Source organism: Mustelus asterias, chromosome 6 (assembly GCF_964213995.1).
Source record: "Mustelus asterias chromosome 6, sMusAst1.hap1.1, whole genome shotgun sequence".
NCBI lineage: Eukaryota > Metazoa > Chordata > Chondrichthyes > Carcharhiniformes > Triakidae > Mustelus > Mustelus asterias.
The window spans coordinates 142,769,578-142,781,719 of NC_135806.1; the positions used below are offsets into that span (position 1 = coordinate 142,769,578).

A 12,142-nucleotide genomic window follows, 5' to 3' on the forward strand; every position below is an offset into this window, starting at 1 on the left:
GGGCATTCAGCCTCTGATCTTCGGGTAAGCGTTCTCCAAGGTGGCCTTCACGACACACGACAGCGCAGAGTCGCTGAGCAGAAACTGATAGTCAAGTTCCGCACACATGAGGACGGTCTAAACCGGGGTGTTGGGTTTATGTCACACTATCAGTAACCCCCACAGCTTGCTTTCTGGACTTGCAGAATCTCACTGGCTGTCCTGTCTGGAGACAATACACATCTCTCTTTAACCTGTGCTTAATGCTCCCTCGACTCACATTCTCTGTATCTTTAAGACCTGGTTGGCTGTAGAGACTCACATTCTAATCAGTATTCTGTAACTTGATTTTGTGTCTCTGTGCCCTGTTTGAGAGCAGATTTTCACTCCATCTGATGAAGGAGCAGCGCTCCGAAAGCTAATGGTATTTGCTGCCAAATAAGCCTGTTGGACTTTAACCTGGTGTTGTTAAACCTCTTACTGTGTTTACCCCAGTCCAACGCCGGCATCGCCACATAGTGTTTGATGAGGACAGTGTAGAGGGAGCTTTACTCTGTATCTAATCCCGTTCTGTATCTGTCCTGGGAGTGTTAGATGGGGGACAGTGTCGAGGGAGCTTTACTCTGTATCTAATCCCGTGCTGTACCTGTCCTGGGAGTGTTTGATGGGGACAGTGTAGAGGGAGCTTTACTCTGTATCTAACCCCGTGCTGTACCTGTCCTGGGCGTGTTTGATGTGAAAAATGAACAAGTATTCTTCAATGAAAAATGTTTATTTTGGGTGTGAATCTGGAACACAGATGCTGGTGCTGATGGCTGTGGGAATCTCCATGTGGATCTTGGAGATTGCTGAAGTGAACTCACTTTGTAGCCTTGACAGCTCAGGGATCTGAAAGTGAAAAGATTTCTGGCGTTAGATTCAATGGGTGCTTGGGATTGTGCTGCATGTTATACTCCCCTCATAGAAGCAGCATTTTCAACGCCTCGATCAATAACACTGGCGCCACTCAATCCCAAATCTTCCTGCAGAGAACTGTAAGATCAGCCTGAACTCAGCATGAATAAAGATTGTAAAATGCAAATCAGGCTGCCAGCTCACACTCAGCGGATTCTTATTTTGCAGAGGGGTGGTGATCAAAAAGTAAAAAAAGTAAAATGTATTTATTTATTAGTTACAAGTAAGGCTTACAGTAACACTGCAATGAAGTTACTGCGAAATTCCCCTAGTCACCACACTCTGGCACCTGTTCGGGTCAATGCACCTAACCAGCACGTCTTTCAGACTGTGGGAGGAAACCGGAGCATCCGGAGGAAACCCACGCAGACACGGGGAGAACACGCAGACTCCGCACAGACAGTGATCCAAGCCAGGAATCGAACCCGGGTCCCTGGCGCTGTGAGGCAGCAGTGCTAACCACTGTGCCGCCCCTATCCCCAGTGAGTTGGGAGAGGAGTGGAGGGACAGTGTGGGTGGGCGAGCGGGTGTATGAAAAATATAGAGAAGGGACAGGATTTTCTAGCCTCATTCACCCCCAAGCCTGAAAATCCCCACCCGAGGTAAACCTTAGCCTGGTCCCGCCCGCTACAATTCCCATGGTGGGCGGGACGGGAAAATTCCACCCAAGGAGTAAGATAGAGAGAGCGCAAAAGGGATAGACAGAGGAGAGAGAAAGAGACAGATAGATTGAGAGGAAAAAGAGGAAGGAAAAGACATGCAGATGAGAGAAAATGAGAACAGAGATGCAGACCATGGGAGGCCAACCAAAGACAGACAATGAATGTCAACAATACCCACATCCTGAGACTTGAACTCTCACAGGATACAGTTAGAGAGAGAGAGAGAGAGAGTGTGTGTCCGCTGGCAAGTGGAGCAGGGGGAAGGGAGAGTGAGTAAGAGGAAAATAGAATCAAGCGATTTTCATTTCTTTATGGACTGGATTTATCCAGATGCCAATGACTGGGGCAGAATTTTTCCTTACACGTCTGGAGGTGGTGGGGGGGAGGAGGGGGGACGGGTGCGGTGTGTGGGAGGCGGTGGAGAAGCTTGTGAAAAGTTGGAATCTTAGAACAGAAAAATAGGAGGAAGCCTTTTTCCTCAAGCCTGTTCTGGCATTCAATTGGACCATAGTTGATCTGTATCTTATTTTATCAGCCTGATTTGGTTCTGTTACTCATGCTTGGCTCATAAAAATGTGCTGGCTCCAACATTTTACTGAACCATGATACTAAATGATACCATCTCAGCTTGGTGTCAAACTCCTAACAGATATAGAGGGGAATTTCCCTCCACCTGCCATGGGAATCATAGAAGGTGGGGGATGGCCATGCAAAAAGTAGATATTAAGAAAGAGGATGTGTTGGAGCTTTTGAAAAGCATCAAGTTAGATAAGTCGCCAGGACCGGATGGGATGTACCCCAGGCTACTGTGGGAGGCGAGGGAGGAGATTGCTGAGCCTCTGGCGATGATCTTTGCATCATCAATGGAGACGAGAGAGGTTCTGAAGGATTGGAGGATTGCGGATGTGGTTCCTTTATTCAAGAAAGGGAGTAGAGATAGCCCTGAAATTATAGATCAGTGAGTCTAACCTCAGTGGTTGGTAAGTTGATGGAGAAGATCCTGAGAGGCAGGATTTATGAACATTTGGAGAGGTATAATATGATTAAGAATAGTCAGCATGGCTTTGTCAAAGGCAGATCATGCCTTACGAGCCTGGTTGAATTTTTTGAGGATGTGACTAAACACATTGATGAAGGAAGAGCAGTAGATGTAGTATATATGGACTTCAGCAAGGCATTTGATAAGGCGCCCCATGCAAGGCTTATTGAGAAAGTGAGGGGGCATGGGATCCAAGGGGACATTGCTTTGTGGATTCAGAACTGGCTTGCCCACAGAAGGCAAAGAGTGGTTATAGATGGGTCATATTCTGCATGGAGGTCGGTCACCAGTGGAGTGCCCCAGGGATCTGTTCTGGGACCCTTACTCTTTGTGATTTTTATAAATGACCTGGATGAGGAAGTGGAGGGATGGGTTGGTAAGTTTCCTGATGACACAAAGGTTGGAGGTGTTGTGGATAGTGTGGAGGGATGTCAGAAGTTGCAGCGAGACATTGATAGGATGCAAGACTGGGCGGAGAAGTGGCAGATGGAGTTCAACCCAGATAAGTGTGAGGTGGTTCATTTTGGCAGGTCAAATAGGCTGGCGGAATATAATATTGATGGTAGGACTCTTGGCAGAGTGGAAGATCAGAAGGATCTTGGGGTCTGAGTTCATAGGACGCTCAAAGCAGCTGTGCAGGTTGAGGCTGTGGTTAAGAAGGCGTATGGTGTACTGGCCTTCATCAATCGAGGAATTGAGTTTAGGAGTTGTGAGATAATGTTGCAGCTATATAGGACCCTGGTCAGACCCCACTTGGAGTACTGTGCTCAGTTCTGGTCGCCTCATTACAGGAAGGATGTGGAAGCCATAGAAAGGGTGCAGAGGAGATTTACAAGGATGTTGCCTGGGTTGGGGAGCATGCCTTATCAGGGTAGGTTGAGTGAGCTCGGCCTTTTCTCCTTGGAGAGACAAAGGATGAGGGGTGACCTGATAGAGGTGTATAAGATGTTGAGAGGTATTGATCGAATGGACAGTCAAGGCTTTTTCCTAGGGCTGAAATGGTTGCCACAAGATTTATAGAATATAAAAGCAGGGAGGCCTTGCTGCAACTGTACAAGGCACTGGTGAGGCCGCAACTGGAGTACTGTGTGCAGTTTTGGTCCCCTTATTTGCGAAAGGATATATTGGCCTTGGAGGGAGTGCAGAGAAGGTTCACCAGGTTGATACCGGAGATGAGGGGTGTAGTTTATGGGGAGAGATTAAACAGATTGGGTCTGTACTCGTTGGAGTTTAGAAGGATGAGGGGTGATCTTATAGAGACATATAAGATAATGAAGGGGCTGGATAGGGGAGAGGTGGAGAGATTCTTTCCACTTAGAAGGGAAACCAGAACTAGAGGGCACAGCCTCAAAATAAGGGGGGGCCGGTTCAGAACAGAGTTGAGGGGGAACTTCTTCTCTCAGAGGGTAGTGAATCTCTGGAATTCTCTGCCCATTGAAGTGGTGGAGGCTTCCTCGTTGAATATGTTGAAATCACGGGTAGATAGTTTTCTGATCGATAAGGGAATTAGGGGTTATGGGGAGCAGGCGGGTAAGTGGAACTGATTTGCTTCAGATCAGCCATGATCTTGTTGAATGGCGGGGCAGGCTCGAAGGGCCAGATGGCCTACTCCTGCTCCTATTTCTTATGTTCTTAAGACGACACAGGCTTAAGGTGCTGGGGACAGAGGAGATGTCAGGGGTAAGTTTTTCACTCAGAGGGTGGTGGGTGCGTGGAATGGGCTGCCAGCAACGGTGGTGGAGGCGGATTCGATAGGGTCTTTTAAGAGACTTTTAGATAAGTACATGGATCTTAGTCAGATAGAGGGTTATAGGTAAGCCTGGTAATCGCTAAGGTAGGGACATGTTCGGCACAACTTTGTGGGCTGAAGGGCCTGTATTGTGCTGTAGTTTTTCTATGTTTCTATGTTTCAAACGTCCGTTGACCTCGGGTGGGATTTTCCAGTTTTGTGGCGAGCATGGCTGGAAAATCCCGCCCATGATCTTGAACAGACTGTAATTGACAATCTAAAAAGATGTGGAGATGGTGGTAATGTCAGTGGACCAGTAATCCAGAGGCTCAGGCTAATACTATGGGAACATGGGTTCAAATCCCACCATAGCAATTTAAAAATTCAATTAATCTGGAATATAAAGTTAGCCTCAGTAACGGTGACCATTGCCGGAATTTTACTGACATGCAGAACGGAATTCTCCGTTGGCCTCGGGCAGGATTTAACCAGCCTCGCCCAAGCGAGGTCATTAAGCCATAGCAATGTGGTTGACTCTTAATTGATCTCTGAATTATTCAGTTCAAAGGCAATTAGGGGTGGGGTGGGCAACAAATGCTGACTTTGTCCAAATATCATGAAGGAATAAAGCAAAAAAAGACTTGGCTGAATGATCAGCAATTTCTGTCATCTTCAAGGATTGGGTTGTGATTCACTCTCATCTCTCAGTTGTAAGGTTGTGAGTTCAATCCAACTACTGTGACTTGAGCACAAAATCTCCACTGACACCTGAGTCCAGTACCCAGGGAGTGCTGCACTGTCGGAGGTACCCCACTTTCCGGATGAGACATAAAATCACTTTCTCAGGTGGACACAGAGGATAGCACAGTGATGGGCAACCGAGACTAGTGAGTGAGCCCAATGAATGGCCCTCCTCCATCTCACTGAGCCACAAGATTGAAACTGGGCTTATTCATTTCCTGTGACCCATGAAGAAGATTAAATACATTTAATACCTGCCAAATATTTCATAACATGTAATAAAAAATGCTTAATCATTCACATATTAATACAACTGTTGTCAACCCAGGTGATAAGAACAAAATAAATATTTACACTTGATTAAACGCAGAGGGAACGCGTGACTCTGACAGTCAATGCTGTGAGCAATCAGCACACATCTCACTTTACTTTACGTGCCTGATGCCTACATCCTCGAGTCTTAAAGGGAGTGACAGCAGAGATAGTGGAGGCATCAGTTCTAATATTCCAAAAGGTTCTGGAAAGATTCCAATGGATTATAAAAAAGCTAATGTAACGCCCCGTCTAAAAGAAAGGAGAAAGGCAGAAAGTAGGAAATTATGGACCAGTTAGTTTAACATCTGTCATGGGAAAACTTGGAATCCATTAAGAAGGAAGTAGGAATGGGACATTTGGAAAATCAAAATGCAATCCATCAGAGTCAGCGTGGTTTTATGAAGCATAAATCATGTTTGATTGATTTGTTGGAGTTCTTTGAGAATGTTACAAGCAAAGTGGACAATGGAGATCCTGTACATGTCACATATCTGGACTTCCAGAAGGCATTACTTCAGGTGCCGGGTTTCAGATGTTTCAGAAAGGACAAAGAGGGAGGCAAAAGAGGGGGGGGGGGGAGTGGCACTGCTGATCAGGGATAGTGTCACAGCTGTAGAGAACATAGAACATAGAACATAGAACAAAGAACAAAGAACAGTACAGCACAGGAAACAGGCCCTTCGGCCCTCCAAGCCTGTGCCGCTCATTGGTCCAACTAGACCATTCGTTTGTATCCCGCCATTCCCAGACTGCTCATGTGACTATCCAGGTAAGTCTTAAACGATGTCAGCGTGCCTGCCTCCACCACCCTACTTGGCAGCGCATTCCAAGCCCCCACCACCCTCTGTGTCAAAAACGTCCCTCTACTATCTGAGTTATACCTCGCCCCTCTCACCTTGAGCCCATGACCCCTCGTGATCGTCACCTCCGACCTGGGAAAAAGCTTCCCACTGTTCACCCTATCTATTCCCTCATAATTTTGTACACCTCTAATAGGTCTCCCCTCATTCTCTGTCTTTCCAGGGAGAACAAGCCCAGTTTACCCAATCTCTCCTCATAGCTAAGACCCTCCATACCAGGCAACATCCTGGTAAACCTTCTCTGCACTCTCTCTGAAGCCTCCACGTCCTTCTGGTAGTGCGGCGACCAGAACTGGACGCAGTACTCCAAATGTGGCCTAACCAGCGTTCTATACAGCTGCAACATCAGACTCCAGCTTTTATACTCTATACCCCGTCCTATAAAGGCAAGCATACCATATGCCTTCTTCACCACCTTCTCCACCTGTGCTGCCACCTTCAAGAACATAGAACATAGAACAGTACAGCCTCTGGCGAGAAAGTGGAAACCGTGAAGGGATTGTCGACGGAGTCTCTGTGGGTGGAAGTCCGGAGCGGGAAGGGGTCGATAACTTTGTTGGGTGTTTTCTACAGGCCGCCCAATAGTAACAGGGCTGTTGAGGAGCAGATAGGGAAACAGATCCTGGAGAGATGTAGTAATAACAGGGTTGTCGTGATGGGAGACTTTAATTTCCCAAACATCGATTGGAATATCCCTAGGGTAAGGGGTTTGGATGGGGAGGAGTTTGTTAGGTGTGTTCGGGAGGGTTTCGTGACACAGCATGTGGATAAGCCTACAAGAGGAGAGGCTGTACTCGATCTGGTACAGGCTAATGAGCCTGGACAGGTGTCGGATCTCTCAGTGGGGGAGCATCTTGGGGATAGCGATCATAACTCTATCTCCTTTATGCTAGCATTGGAAAGAGATAGGATCAGGCAAGCTAGGAAAACGTTTATCTGGAGCAAGGGGAAATATGAAGCCAACAGGCAGGAGATTAGAGACGTAAATTAGAAGGAGGTATTCTCGAGGAAAGGTACCGAAGTAAGGTGGCAGATTTTCAAGGAATGTCTGTCTGGAGTTCTGCATGACAACGTTCCGATGAGACAGGGAGGTTTTGGTAGGTTATGGGAACCATGGTGCACGAAAGCTGCGCTGAACCTAGTCAAAAAGAAAAGGAAAGCGTACAAAAGGTTCAGAGAGCTAGGCGATGATAGGGATCTAGATGAGTATACGGTTTGTAGGAAGGGACTTAAGAAAGAAATTAGGAGAGCCAGAAGGGGTCACAAGAAGGCCTTGGCAGGTAAGATTAAGGAGAACCCTAAGGCGTTCTATAAATATGTGAAGAGTAAAAGGATGAGATGTGAAGGAATAGGACCTATAAAATGTAAAGGTGAGAAAGTCTGTACAGAACCGGAAGAAATAGCAGAGGTGCTAAATGAATACTTGACCTCAGTATTCACGGTGGAAAAAGACCTGGGTTGTTGTACTACAGGATTGAGGTGGACTGAAAAGATTGAGTATGTGGACATTAAGAAAGAGGATGTGTTGGAAATTTTGAATAGCATCAAGATAGATAAGTGGCCGGGACCAGATGGGATGTACCCCAGGTTACTGTGGGAGGTGAGGGAAGAGATTGCAGAGCCTCTGGCAATGATCTTTGCGTCGTCGATGGAGACGGGAGATGTTCCGGAGGATTGGAGGATTGCGGATGTGGTTCCTATATTCAAGAAAGGGAATAGGGATAGCCCAGGAAATTACCGACCGGTGAGTCTAACCTCAGTGGTTGGTAAGTTGATGGAGAAGATCCTGAGGGACAGGATTTATGAACATTTAGAGAGGTTTAGTATGCTCAAACGTAGTCAGCACGGCTTTGTCAAAGGCAAATCGTGCCTTACGAGCCTGGTGGAGTTCTTTGAAAATGTGACTAAACACATTGACGAAGGGAAAGCGGTAGATGAGGTTTTGAGAGGTATAGATCGGGTGGAATCTTGGAGGCTTTTTCCTTGGGCTGAAATGGCTGCTATGAGAAGACACAGGTTTAAGGTGCTGGGGAGTAGGTACAGAGGAGATGTCAGGGGTAAGTTTTTCACTCAGAGGGTGGTGGGTGAGTGGAATCGGCTGCCGTCAGTGGTGGTGGAGGCAAAGTCGATAGCGTCTTTTAAGAGACTTCTGGATGAGTACATGGGATTTAATAGGATTGAGGGTTATAGGTAAGCCTATATATAAGCCGAGGTAGGTAGGGACATGACCGGCGCAACTTGTGGGCCGAAGGGCCTGTTTGTGCTGTATTTGTTCTATGTTCTATGTTCTATTATGATGTGCTGCACAAATAGCTAATACACAATGTAAGATCCCATGGGGTTGGGCAGAATATATTAGCTTGGATAGAGGATTGGCTAACTGACAGAAAGCAATTATCCCAATCTGCACAGCTATCTCTGACTTTTCCCTCCTTTTATCCTTTTCCTTTCAACTTAACTTGGTGAGCCATGGTTGGTTTATCCCCCTCCTAAAATCTTGCCTTCTTACTGGGTTACATTTTTGCTGATTGTCATGAATTTCCTCCTTAAATATCTTCCGCTGCTTGCTTTCAGCCTTTCCTGCTAATCTATCCGCCCAGTCCACTTTGGCTAATTTGATTGTAATTCCCTTCATTTCAGTTAAACACAGTTGTTGCAGACCCAAGTTTCTCACTCTCAAACTGAATATTAAATGTTATGATCACTATTGCCCAGGGGATCTTTCATGTGAGGTCATTTATTAAATCTGCCTCATTACCCATTACCAGATCCAAGATAGCCTGTTCCCTGCTTGGTTTCATCACAAATTGCTCTCTGATACGATCCCTAATTCACTCCATGAATTTGTTGTCGTAACTACTCTTTCCAACTTGATTAACCCAATCAATATGAAGATTAAAGTCAACAAGAATCATTGCCCTGTTCTTTTTACATGTTCCTATTTTTTGTTGATTTATTCCCTTTCCCACAGTGTGGCTATTGTTTCGGAGTCTATACACTCCTCCTACCAATGTCTTCTTTCCCTTGCTGTTTTTTTTACCTCCACCTAAGTTATCCGAGCCCAGATCTCTTTAACGAGATGACCTCATTTCATCTCTTATTAACAGTGCTACCCCTCTACCTACTACCTCCCTCCTGTCTTTCTGAAAGGTCAAATATCCCTAGGTATTAAGTTCCCAGTTTTGATCTCCTTTTAGCCATGTCTCCATAATGGCTATGAGATCAAATTCATTTGTGTATCTTATCCCGAATGCTTCTTGCATGAAGATACAAGGTTTTTACACTTGCCTTTTTGCCATTTTTAATCATCCTAACTTTCCTTGGTACTGCGGCCCTAATTGCCTCTCACCCTTGATTACCCTGCCTACCAGTTTTACATTTTACTGTTCTTACTTTGAATACTGTCCTTGTTTCTCTTTCCCTTGTCACCCTGCTTAGATTTCCAGCCTCCTGCCATTCTAGTTTAAACCCTCCTCAACCACATTAGCAAATATTTGCCCTCGGACATCAGTCCTGGTCCTGCCTAGGTGTAACCTGCCCAGTTTGTACAGCTCCCACCTCCCCCAGAACCGGTCCCAGTGCCCCAGGAATCTGAAACCCTCCCCCTTGCACCACTTTTCCAGCCACGTATTCAATGGATATATCCTGCTGTTTCTACTCTGACAAGCATGTTGCACTGGTGTAATCCTGTGCTCACTATCTTTGGGCTTCTACTTTTCAATTCCCTATATTCTGTTTTTAATACCTCATCCATGTTTTTTACCTATGTCATTGATATTTATGTGCACCGCGACCATTGGCTGGTCATCCTCCCCCTCCAGGATACTCTGTAGCCGCTCAGTGACATCCTTGACCCCAGACTAGACAGACAACATACCATCCTGGAGTCTCATTTGTGGCCACAGAAACTCCTATATATTCCCCCTTACAATTGAATTCCCTTTCACTATTGCATTCTCACACTTATCCTCCCCACTGCAGCACAACCAACCATGGTGCAACGGATTTGGCCGTTGCTGTTTTCCCCTGAAAGGCCGTTCCCCTCAACAGTATCCAAAATGATTTATCTGTTTTGCAGGGGAATAGCCACAGAAGATTCCTGCACTGCCTGCCTAGCTCTCTTGCTCTACCTGGTGGTCACCCACTCCCTTCCTGCCTGTGGAGTCTGAGCGTGCAGTGTGAGCACCTCTCTATACATGCTACCCACGATGCTCTCAGCTTCACAGTGCCAATACTCCACAGTGTCCTCAGTGCCGCTCCAGCTCCAAAATGTGGGCTTCTAGGAGCTGCTGCTGGAGGCACTTCCTGCACACGTGCTATCCCTCAGCAGTGGAAATGTGCACAGTTTCCCACATGGAGCACGAGGAGCACTCCATGGATTTGAGTTCTCCTGCCATGACTTACCCCTTTAAATTAAACCTTGGAAGATACTTAATATCAAATAATATCAATTACCCTAGGGTCCTTCTTTCCTGATCCTCGTTGCTACAGAAAACTATGAACTATAAACCACAAAAAGACCTTGCAAACTATATCTGAGGAAGAATGTTCTTGCTATAGAGGGACTGCAATGAAGGTTTGGCAGACTGATTCCTGGCTGGCAGGGTTGTTGTGTGAGGAAAGGTTCGCTGCAGTTTAGAAGAATGAGGGAGGATGTCAGAGACCCCCTATAAAATTCTCACAGGACTAGACAGGGTAGATTTCTATGAGATGCAGGAAAAATGTTCCTGATGGCGGGGGAGTTCAGTTCCAGGGGTCACAGTCTGAGGACACAGGGTAAACATTTTAGGACAGAGATGAGAAATTCCTTCACCCAGAGAGTGGTCAGCCTCTGGAATTTGCTACAATTGAAAGTAGTTGTGGCCAAAACAATGTCTGTTTTGAAGAAAGAGTTAGATATAGCACTTGGGGCTAAAAGGATCAAGGGATATGGAGGGGAAGGGGAACAGGTTACTGAGTTGGATGATCAGCCATGATCATAATGATTGGTGGAGCAGGCTTGAAGGGCTGAATGGCCTACTCTTTTTCCTATTTTCTATGTTTCTATGAGGGAATAAGAAATTTACAAATGGATGCTGATAATTTGGTGAGTGGGCCAAAATGTGGCAGATGGAATTTAACGTGTATAAGTGTGTGGTTATCCATTTTAGTCGGAGGAATAAAAAGACAACTTATTATCTAAATGGAGAGAAGCTTCAGAGTGTTTTGGTGCAGAGGGATCTGGGTGGCCTCATGCAAGAATCACAGACAGTTAGTATGCAGGTGCAGCAGGTAATAAGGAAGGCGAATAGAATGAGTATAAAAGTAGGGAAGTGCTATTGCAACTGTGTAGGGCATTAGTGAGACTGTGTCTGGAATACTGCGCACAGTTTTGGTCCCCTGACTTGAGGAGGGTGTAAATGCATTAGAGACGGTTCAGAGAAAGTTCACTAGGTTGATTCCAGGGATGAAGGACTTGTTTTATGAAGAGATATTGAGCAGTTTAGGTCTATACTCACTGGAGTTTAGAAGAATGAGAGGAGATCTAATTGAGGTGTACAAGATTCTAAAGGGGATTGACAGGGTTGACGCAGAGCGGATCGTTCCTCTTCTTGGACATTCTAGAACGAGAGGCCATAGTTTTAGGCTATGGGGAGGAATTACTTCACTCAAAGGATTGTGAATCTGTGGAATTCTCTACCCCAGACTGTAGTGGACACTGGAACACTAAACAGATTTAAGGAGGAGAGAGATATGTTTTTAATGAGTAACAGAGGAAAGGGTTATGGAGAGCGACAAGAAGGTGGAGAGGAGCTTGAGATGAGATCAGCCATGATCATATTGAATGGTGGAGCAGATTGGAGGGGCTGAATGGCCTCTTCCT

General features: G+C 45.9%; 1 protein-coding gene across 1 annotated transcript in view; it reads right to left on the reverse strand.

The window, feature by feature from the left end:
- Positions 1–732: 732 nt before the first annotated feature.
- LOC144495227 (complement component C9-like) overlaps positions 733–12,142 on the reverse strand; it is a 51,381-nt gene continuing 39,971 nt past the window's right edge. Inside the window, exon 11 of the mRNA XM_078215295.1 lies at positions 733–867. The gene's annotated coding sequence lies outside the window, so the exon portion shown is untranslated. The remainder of the gene's footprint in view (positions 868–12,142) is intronic.